Source organism: Quercus robur, chromosome 11, assembly GCF_932294415.1.
Source record: "Quercus robur chromosome 11, dhQueRobu3.1, whole genome shotgun sequence".
NCBI lineage: Eukaryota > Viridiplantae > Streptophyta > Magnoliopsida > Fagales > Fagaceae > Quercus > Quercus robur.
In genome coordinates, this window is record NC_065544.1 from 24,619,789 (window position 1) to 24,643,887 (window position 24,099).

Here is a 24,099-nt window from a genome sequence, read left to right on the forward strand (position 1 = left end):
AGTTTAAGAATCTGAATTTAAACATAAAGTATTTATCAAATCATAACCATACCGATTTTTCAATTTCCTGAACGATAAGTTTCTTGAAAAGTTAAAGAATATAAATTCAATGACTTGATAATTCTACGTTTAGCATCTAAAATATAAAACAAAATGGGCAGCTATTCGGCAACAAATCTTGAGGAGGGTTTGCTTCTTCTTCTTTTTTTTTTTTTTTTTTTGTGAAAGGATAATTTCTTTTGCAGGTTGTGAACATTTAAGTCATCGGCCACAGTCGTTGTGGAGGCATTCGTGCCCCTATGAGCATGCAAGATGAAGTACATGCCTACAGGAGCATATTTGAGGTAATTAAATAACAATATTAATGCAGAAATGTTTATCGCTTGGCTAACACAGTGCATTTTTTGCTTCACACGTTGAATGGATTATTGAAGATGCCCAGCATTCTTTTATAAACAGGACTGCCACTCTTCTGAAACTTTTTTTCCTTTAAATTTCTCTTTTCCTTACCCAATAAACAAAAGTTGAGGGCTTTTATGACTATTATTAAAATTTCCCTTTAGACATGGTTAGAATGCCTGCTAATTCCTTAGAAATGAGGCTAAATCAGCTTTGCACAAAGGTTATGCACGAGATTCACATATGCAGGGGGTTAGAAATACCAGGCAGTTTCTACTTGAATGAAGGTCGTAGACAGAATGGTGCTGATCTTGGTAAGGGTGGGTCTTCATTTGTGAGAAGTTTGTGTAAACCAAACAGCTCGTGCAGCTAATGAATGTTGCTCTGGAAAAGACAATACGCAGATTTATAAAAAGTTCTTGCATGTCGTGTCTAAGTCTCTTACACGATCCTATTACAGGAATCAGTTAACCATTCCCTGTTGAAACTGCTCACATACCCATAAATAGAACAAAATCTGGCTAAAGGAGAACTCTGTGCATGGTGGCTGCTATGACTTTGTTGACTTCATTTGAGAAGTGGACACTGGATTACTCTGGAATAATTAGTGGCCCTTTTCTCACTTGCACTCCCAAACACTCACGCTACTCAAAGAAAGTAACTCAATCACAAAGCACACACAAGGCCACAAGGGGAGGGAGTGTGGAGAGGGAAGTGTAAGAGAGCTCTTTAACACTTGTATTTCTCTTCTTTCACTCTTGCTTTGAAATTTTCTGATGCATCGGTTATATATACTATTCCATCTATCCTCTCAATTCCAACTACATTTATTTTCTAAACTTTTATATTTATAAAATCCCAGACATAACTTCAAGAAACCCCCCACATGCATTTGTTGCAATATATTTAACTTATTAAACTCACAGTTATTAATGAAATTTTAATTAAAAACAAGTTTAATTTCTAACGTCCCTCCTTAAACTTATTTTCATTATCACTCCAAGTAAGGCTTGTAGCTTGTAGTTTGTAGAAGGTGTCATACTTTAGTGGCTTAGTGAAGATATTTGCAATATGATCATGTGATTTCATGAACTCAAGTTGAACTTCATTTCTAGCAATACATTCTCGAATAAAATGACACCCTTGTATTGATTTGCTTGCTTTGGTAGTGAAAGACTAGATTCTTGGCAAGAGTTAGTGTTGATTTATTGTTTACAAATATCTTTGTAGCTTCTTCTTGTAGCTTTTGCAACTCCTTCAACAAACTTCTAAGCCAAGTTGCATGACAAACACTAGAGGTAGCAGCGACGTACTTAGGTTTACTTCTTAGAAGTCGATGTAAACACAGTATCACCCAAATAGAATACAAAACCACTAGTACTCTTTTTTTATCGTCCATGTCTCTAGCTCAATCACTATCATTATCGCCAATAAGGTGAATTCTCTTCTCTATCTTCTCCTTAGGAATGGAATTGCAATGAATCTCTTGTTGTGCGCTTGTTAGAGATTTCTCATTCTTCATGTAATTTGAATGTTCTTCGTCTTTGAAGATTTGTGGTGGAATTTTCTGGAGGCATTAAAGCTTAAATCCAATAAAACTTTGATGGAATAGAGTACTTGAAGTCTCTAGGGCTTTGAGTTGACTCCAGTAGAACTTTGATAGTTGGAAGGATGATTTGGATGAATGTCTATCAAATTCAAATATCTAGATGTAGAAGTTCTTTAGGGCTTTGGAGCTTGATTTGATAGAGCTTCGAAACTTGAAATTATTGAAATTCTTGGAGGCTTCAGAACTCGATTTTAGTAGAACTTTAAGGCTTGGAGGGATTAATGTTCTTCGTATTTGAAGATTTTGATGTAGAAATTGTTCGTGGCATTGGAGCTGGAATTTGACAGACCTTCAATAGTTGAAATTCTTGAAGTTCTTACAAGCTTTAGAGCTTGATTCTAGCAGAGTTTTGAGACTTACGAATGTCATCCTACAAGATCAATGGGAGTCTCTATTTATAAGAATTTTGAGAAGGTTTAATGGCATATGATTGACTCTGATTGATGACATGTTTCATAATTTAAATGGAGGGAGTTCTCAAAGAGACACATGTACATCGCCATTTGATTAGGCAAATTGTCTTAATTTAAAATAACACATGGTAGCATTTAATTAGACTACTTATGACACTTTAAATTAAAATATTAACATGCGTTGGCATGTGATTGGCTTTCAGGTATTCTTTGTAATTTTTATTCAATGACATTTGGAATATTTCATTGGTTTTGAATAATGATAGTGAGACCCATTAAGTAGTATGTGACACATTGTAATTCACCATTTTGAACATATTATAGTGTACATTTGACAATAGATTAAAAACTAGTTTTATTATTATTATTAAATTATGTATTTTTTTGCCGATTTTACACTACTTTTTATTTTAACTTTATTTCAAATAATCTTATTTTTAGTTTTTTGAAAATTAAGCTAGTTCTTAGCTTTTTACCCCACACTAAGTAAATAAGTTACATAAATAAGCAATTCTCGAACATGCGTGATGGTACACGGGAATTTGCAATTGATTGAAAATTTCCCAATCTACAATGATGTAATATATACACCACTTTTTATTTGTGTCTCGATGGAATATTCTTGTTATCTAAATGTTTTGAGTGTGCTGTGCCCTGCACTCAACTGAATTATGTTTCTGATTGGAAATTGAAACCATAAATATGTAAATGTCGGCTACCCTCCGTGTGTGATGGACTGATGTCTGATGGGTAGCTATCAAAATGACCTATACCTGCTTGGCTAAAGAGCTAGATGCATTGCTCTTTTTTTTTTTTTCTTTTTTCTGTTTTTGGGGGTAAGGGAATGATTTTTAATTTATTTTTTAATTCTTTTCTAAAGTGGCGTTTGACTTTGACCGAAAAATGCAGGTTTTTTTTTTTTTTTTTTTAATACAGTTTGGCTTACTTTTCTTACTATTCGTTTTATTCTAGCTACTATTCGTGGGTCTCATTATACTATTTTAACTAGTTTTTTGTTTTATCAACATTAATTTCAATAAAAAATTTTCAATTTCAACTAAATAAGCTATTTTTGTATTCTGAAAAGGGTTTTACTAACGTATGCCTTAAGTGTATATGTTAGTTAATTATTTTAGGAAATTTTTTATGAAAAAATGAAAAAGTAACTAACTGATTGAAAATTTTTTAAATTTTTTATAAAAAGTTTCTTATTATGAATGGTTAATACAGGCGCTAAGGCATACATTAATCAGATACTATTTAAAAAAACTATAATTTGATAAAGAAGCAGTAAGTGCAAAAAGTGAGATTGCATTGGGAAATAATTAATTGAAGCTGACCGTGCTACCCCTTAACCTTTAAAACGCAGAAAGTCCAGGTAGTTCTCCCAATCTAGGAGCACGATGCTCTAGGTGGATTGTGGTAATGGCGGGCAAATAGCATCGTATAAGTTATAACAATTAGTCAAACGTCTCCAAAATTTGCACAAAATATTTTATAAATTATAACCGTGAAGATGACTAGTTAATAGTAATTATAAAATGAAATTTTTTTAGATTTTCTTATAATACGAAAAAATTGTGCTCGTTCTTTTCATATTCATGATGGATTTCATTATAAATTTAATGATTAGGTCTTACTAAGAGTACGAAAGGAGAAAGCATCATTTTTTTTTTTTTTTTTTTTTGAGAATATCTAAGAATTACTCTAATAAAATGATGCTAATGATAAATTTAGATTAGAATCATTTAAAATTTGTCAACTACTTAACTTTTATAAAAAATGTTATGAATCTATCCGGAGCATTACTCATCTTATAGTAGTTAACAAACACTAACATAATATCCCATAAAAAAAATTAAAAAAAAAAAAAAAAAACCCTAACATAATAGCCCATGTTTTCTGGACTCTTTCCCAAGCCAAGGCCACGTTAACCCTACTAAGACTGGCAAACGCCTTAATAGTTTTCAACAATTACCTTACAAACTCTCTGTCCAAAGCTTGTAATATCACAGATAAGCATGTCTGTCACAATCGGTGGCATTTTTAGCCCAAGCGCCAAGACATGGACTAACACTTGGGCTTTATGGCAATGCCGTTGCCTATAATGGGGAGCTCTCAATACACATGCAGTGCCATCTAATTAACTCACTGCGAGCAACAGACATAGTTGCTCCAAACACCATTACAGCCATTACACAATCATGTTTGGAATTGCAGATCTTAAAAAGTATGATGAAATTTGAATACTCCCAACAAAGGCCTTAGTTACATGGTTAAAAACCACGCGGAATGGAGCTAACCCGTTCCTGGGGCTTATAAATTATCCTTTTCATTTCCCGGAGCTTAGATGTGGCTAAGATTCTTGGCCTCCCTGCAGCTATGCTTTGGGTCCTTTATCTTGCCCATACACTTCGAGCTTACTACTACTGAGTACTAATATGGGCTTAGTTCCTACACCATCCGAAGCTGAGCGTAAGAATGAATATATGTGGTTAAAAGAAAGTATATTTGATCATATGAATCTCATGAAGCAAGACATGAGCACAGAAATTTATACATGAATTAGTGGTTGAACTGTATTAACTTTCTCACTATCTCATGCAAATAAGGTAACAGGGCTTCCTTTCAAAAAAGAAAGAAAGAAGGAGATGGTAACAAGACTTATAGCTGAGCAGTAGGAGAGTAGCATGGGGATGTTCGATCTCATCTACAAAGCATGGCTTCTGTGTTGGAAGTGGTAAACCAAAAGGTGCCTTTTGATGTTCCATAACAATTTGTGTCTCTTGTTTTTCCATAACTGTTTGTGTCTATTGTCATTGCATAACATTTGTGTCTTTGAGTTTTCTACATTTCTAAAATTTTCTATTATGAAATGGAGTGTCATTACATTAATGACAGCTCTTGTAACTTCACCCCCTAAAATAAGGAAGTGGTGTGGTGTGAAAGTGTTCAAGAGAAAAAGTTGTAGAGAGTGCTCAAGGTAGTATCTTGATCTCTTTATTTGTGAGTTTGAAATTTTGTCTAATAAAATTTTCATTTCCTCTCTTTTTTATGAATATTTTGTTAAACTTTCTGACAAGGCTTTGTAAAGCCAACATTCCGCACAACCTCATAAACCAACTAGTAAATGAGACGAATTCTCCTCTTGATTCAATTTAGGTTTGCCTAGAGAAAACGAAAACAAGGGATGCTATAGATTAAAACACTCATAGATCTCAGAGTTGGTGTTTTGTTGACAATTGAGCATTTGTGCTTATAAGGCCTAACAACTAGACATGCCTAGAAAATTCTCATCTAGACTCTTATATGAGTTGCGACCCATGCTCGCCAACTTTTCCCACTTATTTGAGGGCTTCAGTTAGTAGCAATCATGTTTGGTTTTATTTAAAGCAAAAGTATTATTTTAAAGTCACTGTCAATTTGATCACTATAATTTGATAGTAGTAAATTTAATATACGTTATATTCAACTTGCTGTTAATTTATATGATAAGACTATTATGAATCTCATGCATAAAACTAACCTAACAAGACTATTAGAAAAATCTAGTTTTTTTTTCTATGATAATATCAAACAAAAGAAAGAAGAAATAAGAAATTAACCTATTTTTCTTACCTGCCATATTATAGTGGGGTTCAAAAATAGAAGTTAAATTTCAAATAACCCTTTTGTGTTTTTTTGTGCTCCCGAAAAAAAAGAGGGAAGAATATTGAAAGTAATATTTGGACCAGAAAAATCATTAAGAGTCTATTTGAGATCTATTTATTTTGTTGAAACTTAATTTTTTTTTTTTTTGGCTGAAAATACTGTAAATAAAGCTAAAAGTTAGCTGAAAGAGTACAATGAGACTCATGAATAGTAGCAAAAATAAGCTGACAACTTTTATCAATGCCAAATGCAAACTGAAAGAAACTTAGTGTGCGTTTGGGTTATGATTAAAAATTAAAATTATTTCACTATTCAGCTTATTTTTACTACTATTTATGGGCCTCACAACATTTTTTTGGTACTATTCATGAGTCTCACTGTACTATTTCAACTAACTTTTACCTTTATCTACAGTACTTTCAGTAATAATTTTTCAATTTCAGCAAAATAAACGGTATCCAAATACACCCTTAGGGTCTGTTTAGGATTCGCTTATTTTGTTGAAACTGAAAACTTTTTACTGAAAATACTGTAAATAAATGTAAATGTTAATTGAAATAATACAGTGAAACCCATGAATATAATCAAAAAGTACAGTGGGACCTATAAATAGTAGCAAAAATAAGCTGAATAGTAAAATAAGTTGACAAAAAATAAACTAGTCCAACAAACACTTAGCATGTGTTTGGATCCGCATCACGTCTACTGCGTTTGCGTTTTCTACTTCTCCTTTTTTTTTTTTACTCATTTTGCTTTAGGCTAGGGGACAATTATCATTATTCACATACTGTAGCAGCACTGTTCACACACTGTAGCGGCACTGTTCATGAGACTCACAACCACTTTATTCAGAAAAAAATATTAAAAATGGGTCACACGGTACTATTTACACATTTAAAAATTATTTTGCTACAATGTTTTCAGTTTTCAGTTTCAGCAAAAATAAGTTGTATTCAAACGGACCCTTAGTGTGGGTTTGGATCCACGTTTCCAAACCCAAGTTTGCGTTTTCTGCCATTTTTTTTTTCTAGCGCATGAACAATAACATCACATGTGAGCACTGTGCAAGGGATAAAAGACACTGTTCACGGGTCCTACGGTACTATTCACCCATTTAAAAATTATTTTACTACAATATTTTCAGTTTTCAGTTTGAACAAAAATAAGTTATATCTAAACAACCCCTTAAAAGAACATTGATAAGAGAGAGAGAAAAAATCAAAAGACAAATTGAAATGAAATTGAATCGTACAGTCTTTTTAATTTTTTGGTAATAAGAATCGTACAGTCAGTGCATACGTATAGTATTTAACTATTTATCTTTAAAAAAGCAACAGAGTAACTACAAAATTAAAATCATGAAATGGGAAATCCTAAAAAAAGCAATAAACGAGTGGTAAATAAGGCGAGAATTAGAGGGGTGGGAGACATGATGCGTACTCGTACAAGCATGTCATGATTTCTGTCGGCATGGCATTTGTACGGAAAGCAATCCTCAACATAGAAAATAAAACTTTTAACGTTTCACTGTTATACATATAAGTTAAAATATTATTTTCATCTTTAAACTATATTAAAAATTTATTTTTTATTTTTCATTTTTAAATTATTAAAATGTTCTTTTTGTCCTAAAATTATTAAAAATACTTCGGTTCTTGTCATTAAACTTTAAAAAGTTTTTTTTTATTTTATTCTAAACTATTGAAAATTTTTTTCCTCTATTTTTTATTCTAAACTATTGAAAAATATTTTTTTATAAAGTTTAGAAAATTTGAATTAATGGTGCAAAAATTTCTATTATTTTAACGTAAGAACCTATATTTTCTATTTTATTTGTTTACTTTTCAAAATACTTATATCAAATTATCTATTTTATAATATTTTAAATTAAAATATCAATTATTCTTGATTTTTTAAATTGTTTTTTTTTTCTTCACATACAATGACTACCATCCACTCTTTTTCTTCATCCTCAAAATACATATAAAAAAAAATGTAAAATAAATAGTGATAGTGTAAATTTATATGGTTACTATAGTAATTATGTATTTTTACATAACGTTACATGAACTGATATTGGTGAATTTTGATGACGAAAAATAAATTTTTAGTAAAGTTTGAGGAATGAAAAACAAAAATTTGATAAAATTTGCAGATCAAAATAATATTTCACCTTTATTTATATTAATATATATATATATATATATATATATTGGATCTGAAATAGAAATTCAACTCTAATATAATCTAAGTGTATGGTTATGAATCTCCTTTTTGAAAACTTGAATTCCAGTCCTTATCTTCCATCGCACAAAAGCTTGTATGTATAGATTGACTATCACACACTAAAGTGTCCATTTAGAAACAACCTATTTAATTTTTTATTAAAAATTTTTGCTAAAAATGTGCTAATATTATAAGCTGGTGCCAAAAACAGGTAATATTTAAATTAATAATTGAGTATAGTTTTTTTTTTTTTTTTTTTGCGAAGCAATTGAGTATAGGTTATATAAGGGCAGGCATTAGTAAAATCCTTGTAGGGGCCTTTTTTGTGTGTTGTGTGTTGGACTGGGTTGCCTCCTGCGGTGATGGGCCCTAATGTTTTCTGAGTAAAGGAGTTGGGGCCGGTCCAATTGTAACTCAATTTGGGCCGGTTTGTGCACAAACTTATGCCTTGTCTGCTAGGAGTAGGCTTACGGCATGCAGAACTATTTCAGACGAGTTACGGCAGACAGATATAATAATAATAACCAAAACAGAGTATTCTGACTATTTAAATAAATGATTATGTAATCCCTACTTATAAAGCATGATTACAGTCATGATAATGTCAATCACAGAGAAAGTGAAGAAAATAATACGAACTAATCAAATGGGCATAAATCAAGTTTTTAATTTAGTCTGCCAAAACAAAACCAAAGAAGCGAGAACGCCTCTTCTCAATGCAAATAATCTCCCAAGAAAGGATCTTGCCGTGGGAATTAATGACTTTGAGGGAGTCGGACCTGAATGGTTATTGCCTAAAAAAAAAAGAGTCATTGTTTACGTTTTGGAAGAGAGCAAGATTTGAAGGGGGAGAAAGGGAAACCGATCTATCGGTGCATGCCCACTGTATTACCTCTCATTCTTCCTTAATTTTCTCTCTTTTATTCTTTGTTTTCTTTCTTATTTTTTTTCTCTTCTTTTTACTCTGTTTTTCTTTCTACTCTGTAAAAATGCTATGTTTTTCGATCCTCTTTTTCAGGGTACGGCAAGGGCCCTTTTATAGTGCCTGCCGTGACCAATCTTTTACCATTTTGCCCCTTAACCGCCTCTGTCTGGTCTGAGCGTACTTGCCGACCACCAAGTCTGTGCGACATTCACCCTTGCCAGACAGAGGCAGGTTTGTTTCGTTCCCCAATTTACCGTAACACTTCTTTCCTGCCACGATATAAATGCTTTCTCTCTCTACTCTCAAAGCATGCACCCAACGGTTTCCCCTCAAACTTGTCTCTTTTGGGTGGTCTGCCATCTCAGCAGGACGTACCTCCCAAAAGGGCTTGGGCAGGAGCCGCAAAATAGATCTTTTCCCCTCTCCCCACCACTAAACCATACCCCCTTTACCTCTTACGTTTGGCCCATGGCCCCACCACGTCCTATATTGGCTGGGTACAGGCTGGTAGTGCCTGGGTTTTGCGCGTACTTTCCTTTCAGATATGTCCAAGAGTCTGCCTGCTGCTCATGCGTTTGCCGTGATCTGGAGACTCTTCGTCTGTGTTTTCTGACCTTTCATGTGGGCTTTTCTTTGGTTTCTCACTCCATTCAGGAGCTAGGCTTTGTATGATGATGGACCTTACATTTCTTTAGTCCACTCTTGATTTTCTTTATTTCCTGCAATATTGAATTGTTATTCCTACCGTAATAACTTAATCATGCTGTACCTCTTTTTGGGCCAGCCGTTTATCCATTTTCTCAATGGCCTGTCATAGGCACTGTTTTGCTTTTACTCATGAGCTCCTATGTCCCTTTGGGCATCCACGGTCTGATTGCTTTCTTTGGGCTTCCTCAGTCCGTTTGCTAATTCCACACTCCCATAGACTTTTTACTAACTTCATTAGGCTTTCCCGGCCCAATAACCTTATTCTTATATTTGGGGTTCATGGGCCTGCCAGAAACCCCTTACTCTCTTAGTTTGTATTGTCTTGGGCCTGCGGTGGCCCTTTCTCACTTTTCTATCTCATACACTGCCCATGGGATGCTATTTATTTCTTTCTTTCCTGGCTTCTTTGAGTCCGCTTGCCTCTTCAAGATCCATTTATTTATTTGTTGAGCCTATGATCCATTATTCCTACCACTTGGGCCTAATGGGTTTTTGCTATCTATTTTGTCAATTCTTTGTTGCCCTCATTATTAGGCTTTCTTTCTGTTTGCCTGGGCTTCCACAAATGGCCCTCAACAATCCTATATATATATATATATATATATATATATATATATATATATATGCCTAGAATGCTCCACAAATGTTCCTTAGATTCCCTTTACCAAAATTTCACCATATATGACCAAATTCTGAAATTGCACCACAAATGTTCATTAGATTCCCTTTACCAAAATTTCACCATTTATGACCAAATTCTGAAATTGCAGACAGTCCCTTTGCTCGGCCATAAATGGAATCTTAATTTTCTTGAACTTATAGTAATGGTCCCCCCCAAAATATAAACCTAGTTCATTCTGTCTCAGTCACTTTCTCTCTCTCTCTCTCTCTAAAAGCTATTGGTCTCAGTCATTCCCTCTTTCTCTCTCTTCAAACCATTGGTGGATTCGTTTCTGGTTTTGTGGGAGATGACAACAGCAGCGTTACAAACGACAATAACTTTGAAACAAAGAAAGGCAAAAGATGAAAATAGGAAATCTGGCCAATCCCTTTATTTCCTACCATCCGTTGCAATTAATTTGCTAACTCAATGAGCTTGGATGTACTATATAGCTAAGGTAGGGTTCACTGTTCTTCTTCTTCCTAAAATCTTCTTTACCGTACCCATTCACAGTGCTTTTAACACTTCTTCTTTTCTTCTTCGTGGGTTGGTTTCACTCTTTTAGATTCTTGGCTAAATTTGGCAAAGTGCCACTCTTTTTGCACAAAATTTACATATGCTGGGGGTTAGAAATACAAGGCAGTTCCTCAAAAGTGAGGCTAATTCTGCTTGAATGAAGGTTGTGGACAGAAGTATGCAGATCTTACTTGGGGTGGGTCTCCATTTGTCAGAGGTTTGTGCAAATCGAACAGCTCATTCAACTAATGAAAGTTGCTCTGAAAATATGACAATATGTCAGATTTATGGCTTCAAAAAAAAAAAAAAAAAAAACTGTAAGATTTATAAAAAGTTTTTGCAACTAATGAAAGTTGCTCTGAAAATATAAGAATATGTCAGATTTATAAGAAGTTCTTGCATGTTTGAATGTCTTAAGACTCTTACACGTTACTATTACAGGAATCAGTCGACCATTCCTTGTTGAACCTGCTCACTTACCCATGGATAGAACAAAAAGTGGCTAAAGGAGAACTCTCTCTGCATGGTGGGTACTATGACTTTGTTGACTGTACATTTGAGAAGTGGACACTGGATTACAAGGGTAGCAATTTGGGGAAAAATAGCAGACTTCCAGTCAAAAACAGATTTTATTGGTGCTGAATTTTGCTACAAGTGTTGTTTTTGTTGATATTATTATTTTCTTATTTCTGAAACTTACATTGAGTGTGACAGCGTATAGGCTTAATTTATAGAATTCAACACAACCATAACCTACTGTTGATCTGTATCATTTTACTGAACAATAATATGATATAATATATACACCCTGTTGTATTTGTGTCTCAATGAAATGTTCTTGTTATACAATTGTTTAGAGTGTGCTGTGCTTTGCAACTCAATTCTGTTTCTGATTGGAAATTGAAACCATAAATATGGCAAATTCGGCTACCCTCAGTATGTGTGGGTAGCTATCAAAATGACCTTTATGCCTGCTTGGCTGAAGGGTTAAGCTGCTATTCTTCTTTTTGGGTTATGGGAATTTTATTTATTTATTTAAAATTTCATTATTATTATTTTTTTTTTGTTAAAATGCAAAACATACCCTCTAAGATTCTTTAGAATTCATTTCAGTCATCTGTCTAACTTTGCTTTCGTTCATTTCACTTCTTTAAGTTTCAGATTTATTCAATTAAGGCATTTCTGTCAACTTTTGTTAATTTTTTTTGAAAAAAAAAATTGGAAAATATTTTTCAATCATTAATTAATTTTTTTTTAATTTAAAAAATTGGAAAATTAATTACAATATATAACAAAAGTTTATGGAAAAATCTTCACTGAATAAATCTGAAATTTAGAGGAATGAAATGGATGAAAGCAAAGTTAGAGGACTGAAATGAATTTTGGTAAAACATAAAGGATAGGTTTTAAATTTTAGCCCTTTTTTTTTTTATATAGAAGAAACATACAATTCAATCAAGAAACAAAAAGTGAGATTAGAACTCAGAATAAAAAACATCACTAGTATTGGGGTTGTAAAAAACCCCTAGTTCTTATTTTAGCAAACCACCCGCTCAAATTGAGCTTTATCCAAGTGTGGGTGAGTTGTAAAGAAAAAATATATATTTTAATCTCTCATACTCTCTCTTCCTCTCACTCTCTCTCTTTCTCTTTATAATTAGTTTTTTATATTACTTGATGGTGTAATTTATATTATTTTAATAACTTGTATGTAAAAATAGCAACTATGATGTTGAGTGAGTTATAAAATAAAATGTTAAAAATAGATAAAGTAAATTTTAAGAATATAAAATAGATTTTTTTCACATACTCAGATGCTAGTGCTTAATGCCTCTTGCAGACCCAAATTTTTTTTTTTTTTTTGAAGAAACCAACACATAGGTAAAAAAAAAAAAAAAAAAAAAAAAAAAAAAAAAAAAAAAAGAGGAAAACGGGTTCTAAAATTTAAAAGCTCAGCAAGTCCTTGCTATTCCCCGAATCTAGGAGCACGATGCTCTAGGTGGATTGTCTCATGTAAATATGATCTACCTTGCCTTTTGAACTAGTTTCAGGTAAAAGTTGCAACTATTATAGTAACACAAACAAAATAGCCCATGTTTTTTCCAGGCCAAGGCCCAAGTTAATCCTCAACTAAGACTGGCAGATGCCTTTCCAGCTTCCAATAGCATCCTTGAAAAACATCTCTTTCCAAATCCAAAGCTAGTAACATCACAGACTCGGTGTAGCTTTACCCACTTTGAATTCTTTGAAAGATTGCTGACAAGTAGCTTGAGCTTAATGGCAATGAGATTGGCTGTAGTGGGAAGTTACCGGTACGTATAGTGTCACTGTCATCTGTAAAGTTGTGATTTACAACTATGTTTTATGATGATTTTATTTCATGATAAAAAGTGTTGTAATTGCTTTAATTTTGTTTATTGTATTTTGTGGGATTTTATTGTATTGGGTTTAGTATTAAGTTGGTGAAGACTCAAGCTTAACTGAAGATCAGTGCATTTCGCGACTAGCTCACGAGAAGTTCGCGAGAAGAGTTCCCGCGAAGAGGCATGTGAGAAGCACATGACTAGAAGCTGAAGAGTCGTGCCAGACTGTTGTTTTCACAAGTGTCTCGCAGGTAAGGCTTTCTCACGAGATAGTCGCAAAACTTTCTACCTGAAGTTTTTTTTTTTTTTTTTTGGTGACTTGCTTACCCTTCACCCATGCTATATATACCCTCATTACTCACAAATGTAAAATAGACCATTCAGAGAGAAAAACCCTAGATAGGTTTTCTACAACACACACCTATATTTTTTAGAGAGAGTTACTCATTCTTAGTGAGAAATCATTATAGCCTCTTCTCCATCCCTCTCCCATTGTCATACCTTGAGAGGAGATTTGTACCCAAATACAACCCACACCTATTCAAAGTGTAAAAAGTGTTTTAGAGTTTTGGAAGCTTTGGGGAATTGCCAAAAGAAGCCTTGAGGCTTGGCGGATGCAATCGAGTGGATTGCGGGATCTGGAGAGCTAGACAAGACACGGTTCCGAGAAGCCTTATTGGAGTAGGAGCTTTGAGGGCTTAGGTACATCGGATAGATTAGGCTTGGAGGGTCTCTTGCTAACCCATGTATCCTAACTGATTGTCTAGTGAATCGATTACCGTTTGGAGGGCGGCGGAGAAGTTTTTCGTCAAGTTCTTTGGTTTCCTCTTCGATAACACATTGGCGTGTTATCTTGTGTTTGCATCTCTCTTCCCTTACTCTTGTGCTTCACTTTTAATGTTTGTTGTTCATGTTTATGCACTTGAGTAGTATCGGTTTATTGCGCTTTATTTACTCTTGTTTCCGCACTTAGATAAGTTAGAGTAAAAGCAATCTAGCCGTAATTTTAATTGGGGGTCTTAACAACTCTTGTGTTATTAACACATTTTTGAGCTTTCAATTGGTATCAGAACGGATACACTTGTTTTGGTTTCATTATCTAAGTGTGATCCTTGACCCCGTGTGTGTTTTGCCATGGATAATGTTTTGTATGCTTCTATGGATATTGTTGATTGTAACATGCCATGTATTTGTGAAAATGCTTCTATGAGTATTAATCCTCATAATTGTGATGACGTGTTACTTGAATCTATGGGTGTTGTTGACAAACTCTTGAAGAAATGAGCTAAGAAGTTTCATAAGAATTTGAGCAAGTTTCGTTGTGAAAATGATGATTTGATTGCTAAGCTCAATGAATCCAATAAATTGGTTGAAAAATATAAGAAGCTTGCTGAAAATTCTCTTGAAAAGCTGAAAGAGTTTGAATGTCTGAATATGAACTTGGATGCTAAACTTGTTTTGTTTAACAAACTAGTTGATAATCTTAAATGTGAAAATGAATCTCTTAAGATGCATGCCAAGTGTTTGATTGCTGAACCTGTTGATAAAAATGATGAAAATATCTGTTGCAATCATGTTGTGGTACCTGATTTTGTGCCTATTGTGTGTTCTACCTCAAAGGACAAATTCGTATACATTCCTCCACACAAAAGAAATCAAAAAGTGAAGAGAAAGGCTCTTAAGCCTAAACTTCTGTCTAGGTCCCATCCTAGGGAATTGAATGGATCTAAGTTTGTTCCTACTTACCACCATTGCGGTGTGATTGGTCACATAAGACCTTAATGTCCCATGTTGAAGAAAGAACAAAACCATGGTGCTAGATCCCTTCCTAAAAAGCCTAGTGAATCTAAACCCATTGTTTGTCACCATTGTGGTGCCTTTGGTCATCTAAGACCTCATTGCTTTAAGTTTCAAGCTCTTAAAAGAATAAAAAGAAAAGAGAAACTTGAGTTGTTTGGAAAGTGTGCTATGAAAGCTAAACCGGTTTTGGGGGAAAATGGTAAGTTTCTGGAAAAAGTCTTTGATGTTCTTACATCCTTGTTGATGTGCATCTCCGGTTCTTATTCTTCCAGCTTTCGTCTCACTTCTCATGAGACACTCATTCCAAACAATCGTTCCGTTTGGATGAAGAAGGGTTCCTATGGTTGAGCTTTTGCTCTTTTGGTCATTGATCTAATTCTTTCGATCTCTGTAGGACTCTTCATGCATTAGATGCTTCATTATCATGCATTTTTTGCATTTATTTTATGCATTGCTTTTGTTTTAATCTTACTTTTTCTGTTTTAGTTTTGTGTGAGTAAAAAATCAAAAACCACATAAAAAGTGAAAAATTGAAAAAGTTTGATCGTATATGTTTAAGCACATATATCATGTGAGTTTGGCCTAGTACCTTCGTACTAATGGTGTAGTGCATTTATGAACTTAACTTGTTATGTATGCACATATATCTTTGTGGGAGAAATCTTGAAAACTATGTGTGATTGTTGTAAATAGATCTTCAAGCTTATTATGAATAATTGGTCAATAGTCTTGATGGTCTTGATACTTGCATAGACTTGTGCCTATATATCTTCCCATCTTTATTTTTATGTTTTTTGCAATAGAGCTCACCAAATGTAAATCTCAAAATGAAAAAGAGATTATGAGCTGCAAAAGCCTGTCGCACATACTAGTATTTGACTAGGAAAAAGGGAAAGCGACTTTTGTATTGAAATGTATGGTGCTCAAAAAGCCAAAGGCTAACTCTCAATGTTGAAATATAAAAAATTTCAAGCACCGATCTCAAAAATGAGATGTATTGTTCAAAAAATGATCAAATATTATGATTTGCAAAGAAGGCAAATGAAAAGTTTCAAAGATTTTGTAATCATTTTTGTGGGAGGTCATATATGTTCATTTCTATAATTGAGATAGACCACTTGACTTAATACTAGTTAACTTGATTGAATTGATCATTGAAGCTTCACTCTAGTCTAAGGAATATTCCACACTTGATTCACACACACAACACGCAAGTTTAATGTTCAATGAATATCTATTTCATTTATGTAATTGTACATGTTCAAATGTGATGTGTGTGTGCTCAACCATATGTGGATCAAACCAAAAAGATTTTTTGTTTGCTTTTGGAAGTGATTTGTATCACCCATGTTTTTCAAAGTTTTTTCAAGTTGTTTTTGTGTGAAAAACATGTTTTCTGGGTGTTTTCATGACCCATTTCATGTGTAAACTCAATTGGGAGTTTAAAGGTCAAAATCTCAAGTTTTTCAACTTTGAATAGAGAGTTTCATGACTGTTTCGCAAGTAGCTCGCGAGTAAGGCTTACCCGCGAAAACTTTTGCGAGTACTTTCGCAAGTACTTTCGCGAGTAAGCTTCCCACGAAAATTTCTAGATCAGCTTTTTAAAGGGCATTTTATGGGTCATTTGTTTTAAACGTCTGCCATCATTTTCCAAACCCCTGTTTTAATGTTTCTACATCAAAACCCAACTAAATTCAAGTGTTTTTCATTCCATTAACATCTATAAAAATCTTTAACTCTTTTCATTGATTTTGATCCTTAGATTATGTTTTTGGGGGTTTTATGTTCATGGTTGAGATTTTCTCAAATGGGAGTTGGAAAACTTATTTTTTTGTCAATCTTTTTAATTGGACTTTGTTTTAAATGATGATTTACTTTTGATGTTGGCCCCTTGTGACAAAAATAACATGTATTTAGGCAAGATTTTCATATATTCATGCATTGTTGACATACATGTGTAGTGTGTGCATTCTAAGTGTTCGATAAAATACCCAAATGGCATTTTCTCGTTGTTTTGGACTCCAATGAGTACCAAATTTTGGGGATCACCATAATTATTCATGTTTATCATGTTTTAATCATTGGTGGTGTGTTTTATACACCTTGCCCCGTGAGTGCTTATTCATACATTGGTCATGTATCTCATATGCATACTAGATGCACCTTTGCTGCACACACTCTAACACTTAACATGTTTTGCACTTCTCTCATGCTAGTTAAGTCTTTTTAGACCTTTTAGCACTTAACATGTTCTTGTGTCTATGTCATACCTAGGTTTACATCATGTTCCATCATCCTTAGCATGTCATGTTCTTTATGCTTTATAGCATTTTTTTAGATGTTTTTATCTTTCATTTGAGCTTCATTTTCTCATTCATCTTGCACCCCTCATGCATCATCTTTCACCCTTGCTCATATCTTCTTTTCTTTCCCTCCTTCCTCTTATCTTATTTGTCTATTTGTGACAAAAAAGGGGAGAGTATACCGGAGAGTATACAGGTTTGTATCATCATTTCTATATGACTCATGTGCACACTCTTAAGGAGAGTAATTCTACCTCATGCACATTCGTAGGGGGAGAAAGTCATAGGGGAGATGCATATACCAAGGGGGAGAAGACATTCTTTTATGAGAAAACCTTGTTTTACTTTATGCTTGTTTTCCTGTTTTACTTTATGCTTGTTTTCTCGTTGCTTTATGGTGTTTTGAGTTATGTTTAGTATCATTTATGCTTTACTGCTCTCATCGCATCATGCTTCTGTGTTGGACATGCTTTTATCCTTATGCTATTGTGCTTTATTGGTTGCATGTTCGGATGATCATTTGCTTTGCTACATAATCATTGTAGTCATTTCTATATGACCGTTTTAGTGTATGGTCAAGATACTCATATGTTTCACATGATATTTACTTGATCGCAATTTACTTGTTACGTTATACCTGTCCTTTTATCACTTGATTTACCTTGAGGGTCTAATGTGTTTTGGGCAAATATTTCAACTTACAGGTATACATATTTCAAGTTCATCACAGTTTTTAGATTTAGGTGTGAGTGAGTTTTGCCATTGTTTCCAAACTCACGTTTAAGTCTAGAGTCTATTATAGGGTGTTTTGTCACGGAATAGCCAAAAGGGGAGATTGTAAATTGTGATTTACAACTATGTTTTATGTTGGCTTTATTCCATGACAAAAATTTTTGTAATTGCTTTAATTTTGTTCCTTGTATTTTGTGAGATTTTATTGTATTGAGTTTAATATTAAGTTGGTGAAGACTCAAGCTTAACTGAAGATCAGTGCATTTCGCGAGAAGCTCGTGAGAAGTTCACGAGAAGGGTTCCCGCGAAAAGGCATGTGAGAAGCACATGATTGGAAGCTAAAGAGTCGTGCCAAGCTGTCGTTTTCGTGAGTATCTCACGAGTAAGGCCTTTCCGCGAGATAGTCGCGAAACTTTCTGCCTAGAGTTTTTTTTTTTTTGTGTGACTTGCTTACCCTTCACCCATGTTATATATACCCTTATTACCCACAAATGTAAAAGAGACCATTCAGAGAGAAAAACCCTAAATAGGTTTTCTACAACACACACCCATCTTTTTGAGAGAAAGTTACTCATTCTTAGTGAGAAATCATTGTAGCCTTTTCTCCATCCCTCTCTCATTGACATACCTTGAGAGGAGATTTGTACCCAAACACAACCCACACCTATTCAGAGTGTAGAGAGTGTTTTGGAGCTTGGGAAACTTTGGGGAATTGCCAAAAGAAGCCGGTGAGGCTTGGCAGATGCAATCGAGTGGATTGCGAGATCCGGAGAGCTAGACAAGACACAGTTCCGAGAAGCCTTGTTGAAGTAGGAGCTTGGAGGGTTTAGGTACATCGGGTAAATTAGGCTTGGAAGGTCTCTTGCTAACCCATGTATCCCAAGTGATTGTCTAGTGGATCGATTACCGCTTGGAGGGCGGCAGAGAGGTTTTTCGCCGAGTTCTTCGGTTTCCTCTTCGATAACACATCGGCATGTTATCTTGTGTTTGCATTTCTCTTCCCTTACTCTTGTGCTTTACTTTTAATATTTGTTGTTAATGTTTATGCACTAGAGTAGTATCGGTTTATTGCGCTTCATTTACTCTTGTTTCCGCACTTAGATAAGTTAGTAAAAGCAATCTAGCAGTAATTTTAATTAGGGATCTAAACAGCTCTTGTGTTATTAACACATTTTCAAGCTTTCATCATCTTAACTCACTAGCAACAGGCATAGTAGTTGCACATTAAACACCATTGAAGCAGTTACACAATTATGTGTGGAGCTTAATTAGTCAAACATGTTAAAAGCTTGGGAAGTGTCACACTTTCGTTCTTAGGAATTTTGTAAGGTATTCATGCAAGCACGTAGATTATTTGTACTTGTTACTCTATGATATTTTATGAAATTAATTCCTTTAGATTCATAAGGAAGTTCTTAGTTATTGTCATGATAGGTTTTTAATGTTTTGTTATCGATGTTAATTAATTTCTACTGTTTTCATCGATCTGCTGTATTGGGTTATTTGTGTTTTAATCTTAAACTCTCCTGCAAATTGAAAATCTCATAGACTTTTAGGAATGATCATTTGCTTTCTATTGATAGCTGTTGCAAGTATGCTCTTTATAGGGCCGGCCCTAGGCCTAGGCCATGGCCTTAAGCCAAGCATCTCCAATAGAGTATGTATAGCCAAAAGATAGAGAATGAAACTAGAAAAAAAAGGAAAAGAGTGCTCCAACAATCTCTCTAAAACTCAAAATTTTTTTTGCTCATGAACAATAGCTCATCAAGTCTGATGGGCTACTGTAGATTAGCAATTGATTTTTTTGTTCATTAAAAAATTCCAGCACTTAATATTTTATCACATCTTTCTCTTTCTTCTTTGATTTGTTTTTGGGTCTTACACTCTCTCTCTTTGTTTCTTCTCACAAAACAATTCTTGCTCTCACAAAACAAGGCGGACCACTGCCGTCCCATTCTTGAGTGAGCTGGAGCGCAGCCATCTTATCCACTGAACTAGCTAGAAGCTATTGCTTCGGGTCGAAGCACTAAAAGAAAAGGACCGGGAAACGCGGCGGCATAGGAACCACGGGACCCCCTACTAGTAAAGGGAAAACGGAAGTGCGCTCCTGCGGACCAGCTGAAAAAGCCCTTTCCCTTTTTCAAAATAATAAGGTTCATAGCTCATTCTTGCTCTCATAAAACTGATTTAATTTAAACAAAAAATCTAAAATCAAAACAATAACAACAACAACAGATCAAGAACAGAAAAAAAAAATTAGAACAACAATAAAAAATCAAGAAAAAAAATAGAGACGTATGTGTGTGGTGGAGCAGCAGCGGTGGCGGTGTGGTGGAGCAAGGGCGATTTCTCCTTTCACTCCATCCGTGTCTGTGTGTGTTTGAAGATAATGACACTAAAAGGCAAGCAAGATTATGTGAGACGTACCATAGAGAAAGCTAGATTATGGTAGAAAAAGAAAAGAAAAAGAGTAGAAAATGAGAGAGCTGGAGAAAGAAATAGAGAAGGAGGTTTTGGAATCAAGTGGAAAGTAGAGAAAAAAAAAAAAGGAGAGGATGAGATATATGGGTATACGTGTGTGGTGCAGAAAAAACAAGAGAAAATAAAAAGGAAACATATGGATGAAAGAATGGAAATACTACTATAATATTTTTATAATATTTTCACAATAAATCTTAAGTAAAATATTGTTATTAGCTAATATTGGTGAGTAAAAATATAATTTCAATGGTGGGTTCAAATTAGAATTAGTAACAACTTTTCATATAAGATTTTATTATAATTCTGGTGAAAGTATTGCGAAAAATGTTGTAAATATAACACTTTTCATTAAAAAAATATAATTGTTGAGAATAAATATAGAAAGAATAAATGATGATAAAAAAAGAATAAAGAATTGATAAAAAAAATAATATTAAATGAGATAGAGAATGGGATAGAGAATCTGTTGGAAAGTGTATTTGAAAAAGTGGGTAGTTAAAAGGTAAAAATCACTGTTCATTCTTGAAACAGTACAAAAATTTGGAGAATCTGCAGGAGATGCTCTAACATGGAAAGGCCCCCAAATATGGGGCAAGTAAGTTTCTTTTTTTAATTAAAGAAAAATGTGAGTTAGGTGTTCATTTTTTTTCCAAGTCTAAAATATTAGAGTTATGCTAGTATATTACAAATTTTATTACATAAGTCCTATAAATTGACATGTCACCAATCGTAAGAAATAATTCAATACTCATTTATTCTTTTGTTGAAGTGTCACCTCATTGTTACGTCAATTTGTAAGTTTTTTGTAATAAAATTTATAATAAATTTAGCATTTTCTCAAAAAAAAAAAAAATATATATATATATATATATATATATATGAATTAATAGAAATGCAACCTAATCTCCATTAAATGAATGAAAATGATAAAGCTAGCATAAATTTTTACAATAAAAAACTAACAAATAGATGTGATAGTAATATAATCAGTATCACTTAAACAGTATAATAAATGAATGTTTGAATAATTTTTTTTTATTGGTGATATGCTAGTTTGTAAAACTTATATAGTAAGTATCATTAACTCACTTTGGGTGAATTAGTCATATTAATAAGTATGAATAAATAATAGATTTGAAATAAAAAAAATATATAATAAAAAATAAATTAAATATTATTTAAGTGATATTTAGATGTAAAAGGTCCCGTTAAGGCCTCAAATTATCTTGGGCCCACCCTGCTCTTTAATGGTCAACTTAGTATAATTCTCATCCATGGATAAAAAATCATCTTGTCAAGGCATCACAAAACAAAGAAATCAATGCCTGAGATTTCTCATCAATACAGCATTCATATCGATAATGCAAAATAAAAATCATATCAAACACTTTTTTGTAATAAGTTTCTTTTACCCCGGGGTCTACTTTCAGGGTGGTACATTCATTATCAACCATGACCAAAATAATTTAAGGTTGTCTAACCTATAAGAGCATCAAACAAAAAGAGATCATGATGACCATTAAATTTTTTTTTTTATTAATTTTTTTTTGCTGTGTAAATTTGAATAATTTAAGAACATGAAAAAGTAAATTACAGAAAAAAGGGATGAAACCCTTCTTTTTCCAAGTTCCCAAGGCAAAAATATCAGATGAAAGAGATGGGAAATATTTCCACAAGATCACACAAAAGAGCCCATTTAGTTACATTATGAGCCCCAAAATTAGTCTTCTTATAGGTATGATTTACAAAATATATATTCTGAGAAGTTGTTTCTAGGGAACTCATACCTTTAATTATTAATTATGTTTTAATTCATTTGCTCAAAAAAAAGTTATGTTTTAATTCAGATTAAAGTATTTCGAATAAAACGAGTAAACTAGCTAGTAGGCCAAACTGACCTCTCTTTTCTATTTCGATCAAAATTCCAATATATTTGGCTCTACCTCTATTCCACCCAATTTAGCCTTTTTATGAATTTAATTTAATTATTTTTTAATTAAGTTTTGTCAAAGTAAGACCTTGGCCATTTGATTTGTGATTAACCAGAAAATAATAACATATTACGCAAGTCCCCTATAATTTGTAAGTGGTTTCAGCGTAACCTATTAAGACATGAAAAATGTTTTCATGTGAATCACATTTAGCATTTTTAGACAAAAAAAAAAGGCTATAATAAGATAACTTTAAAAGTAAAAATCTAGGAACAAATATTGTTTTCATCCCTAAAATTTGTATGAGTCATGATTTTTGTCCCTAAACTATTTTAAAAGTTACACTTTTTGTCCTTAGATTTTAAATTTTATATTTTTTTTTTATCCCTAAATTATTATTTTTTTAAAAATTCTTTTTTGTCCTTATTTTCTCCCCTAAATATTGAAAAAGATTCTTAAAAAAGTTTAAGAATGAAAATTTTTTATATTTTATATTTAAATTTAGGAATGAAAATTGAAATTCATGCAAATAGTAAGAATAGAAACAATATTATAGTAAAAAACCTAAATAGATAAATTAATTCGGGTTTAATGATGATGTAATCATATATATATATATATAAGACAAAATTTAGTTACAAAATTGGTTGTAACCTTACTGTAGGGACTGAGTTTGAGCACTATACCTAGGGGATAAGTGAATTCAAGTCCAGCAAGCCCAATATAATAAATTTGTAGAGAGTACATAGAAGAGCTGGGCTTAAATGAGTGTAGCAACAATTGAAGATGATTTAGAGAATGAATAAGCAAAACAAATATGGACTTGAGCAAGCAATTCAATCCTCGGCACTAGTCCGAGGAGCTTCAACTTATTATTTCTTGAGTGACAGTGATAATGGTTACAAAGTTAGTTCATATTGCTACAGTGTTTTCTCTAGTAAAATCTCCGATCCCTTTTCTCATAGTTCCTTCTTCCTTATATACTACTTTCCTCATTCATCTCCACCATACATGTGCAGGTCAGATCTGCTGTTGTTGGTCTTTGTCAGATCAACCTTCTCCCAAAGCTCTTAGGTAGTAGCTGTGAGTCTGAAAAGCCACTGCTCAGGTATCATTTCCACATTAATGAGGCCAGAGTGTTAGTTGTGGAGCATTTAATGTGGAGGCAGCAACTTTTCCTGGAATTGCTCTACCGCCATGCTTTAGTGTGCTTACTTGCTGTACTTATCTTTTTCCTTGGAGTGCTTTGGAAGATTGTCTTTGTTGGAAAATCACTTTTCTTCTACCTCGACTTTGGCTAGTTGAGGACAGAGTTGTCCTCAACATGGTTTCCTGGGTTGCCATGATCACCACTGTTTTCTTCATATGCAATTATGGGCCT

The 24,099-nt window shown here is 33.5% G+C and overlaps 2 protein-coding genes across 29 annotated transcripts in view; both read left to right on the forward strand.

The window, feature by feature from the left end:
• Window positions 1-11,957, forward strand: part of LOC126705328 (beta carbonic anhydrase 5, chloroplastic) — a 66,850-nt gene extending 54,893 nt beyond the window's left edge. The window contains exon 11 of the transcript XR_007648240.1: window positions 11,862-11,957. The gene's annotated coding sequence lies outside the window, so the exon portion shown is untranslated. The remainder of the gene's footprint in view (window positions 1-11,861) is intronic.
• Window positions 1-24,099, forward strand: part of LOC126705329 (MADS-box protein SVP-like) — a 151,523-nt gene that overhangs the window by 19,660 nt on the left and 107,764 nt on the right. For 3 of the 28 annotated variants that reach the window (XR_007648254.1, XM_050404243.1, XM_050404253.1), the window contains one exon: window positions 246-2,706. The exons of 22 other annotated variants lie outside the window; for them this stretch is intronic. The gene's annotated coding sequence lies outside the window, so the exon portion shown is untranslated. Of the gene's footprint in view, window positions 1-245; window positions 2,707-24,099 lie in introns of those variants that run through there. 3 more of the 28 variants (XR_007648244.1, XR_007648248.1, XR_007648241.1) reach the window with 2 other exon arrangements.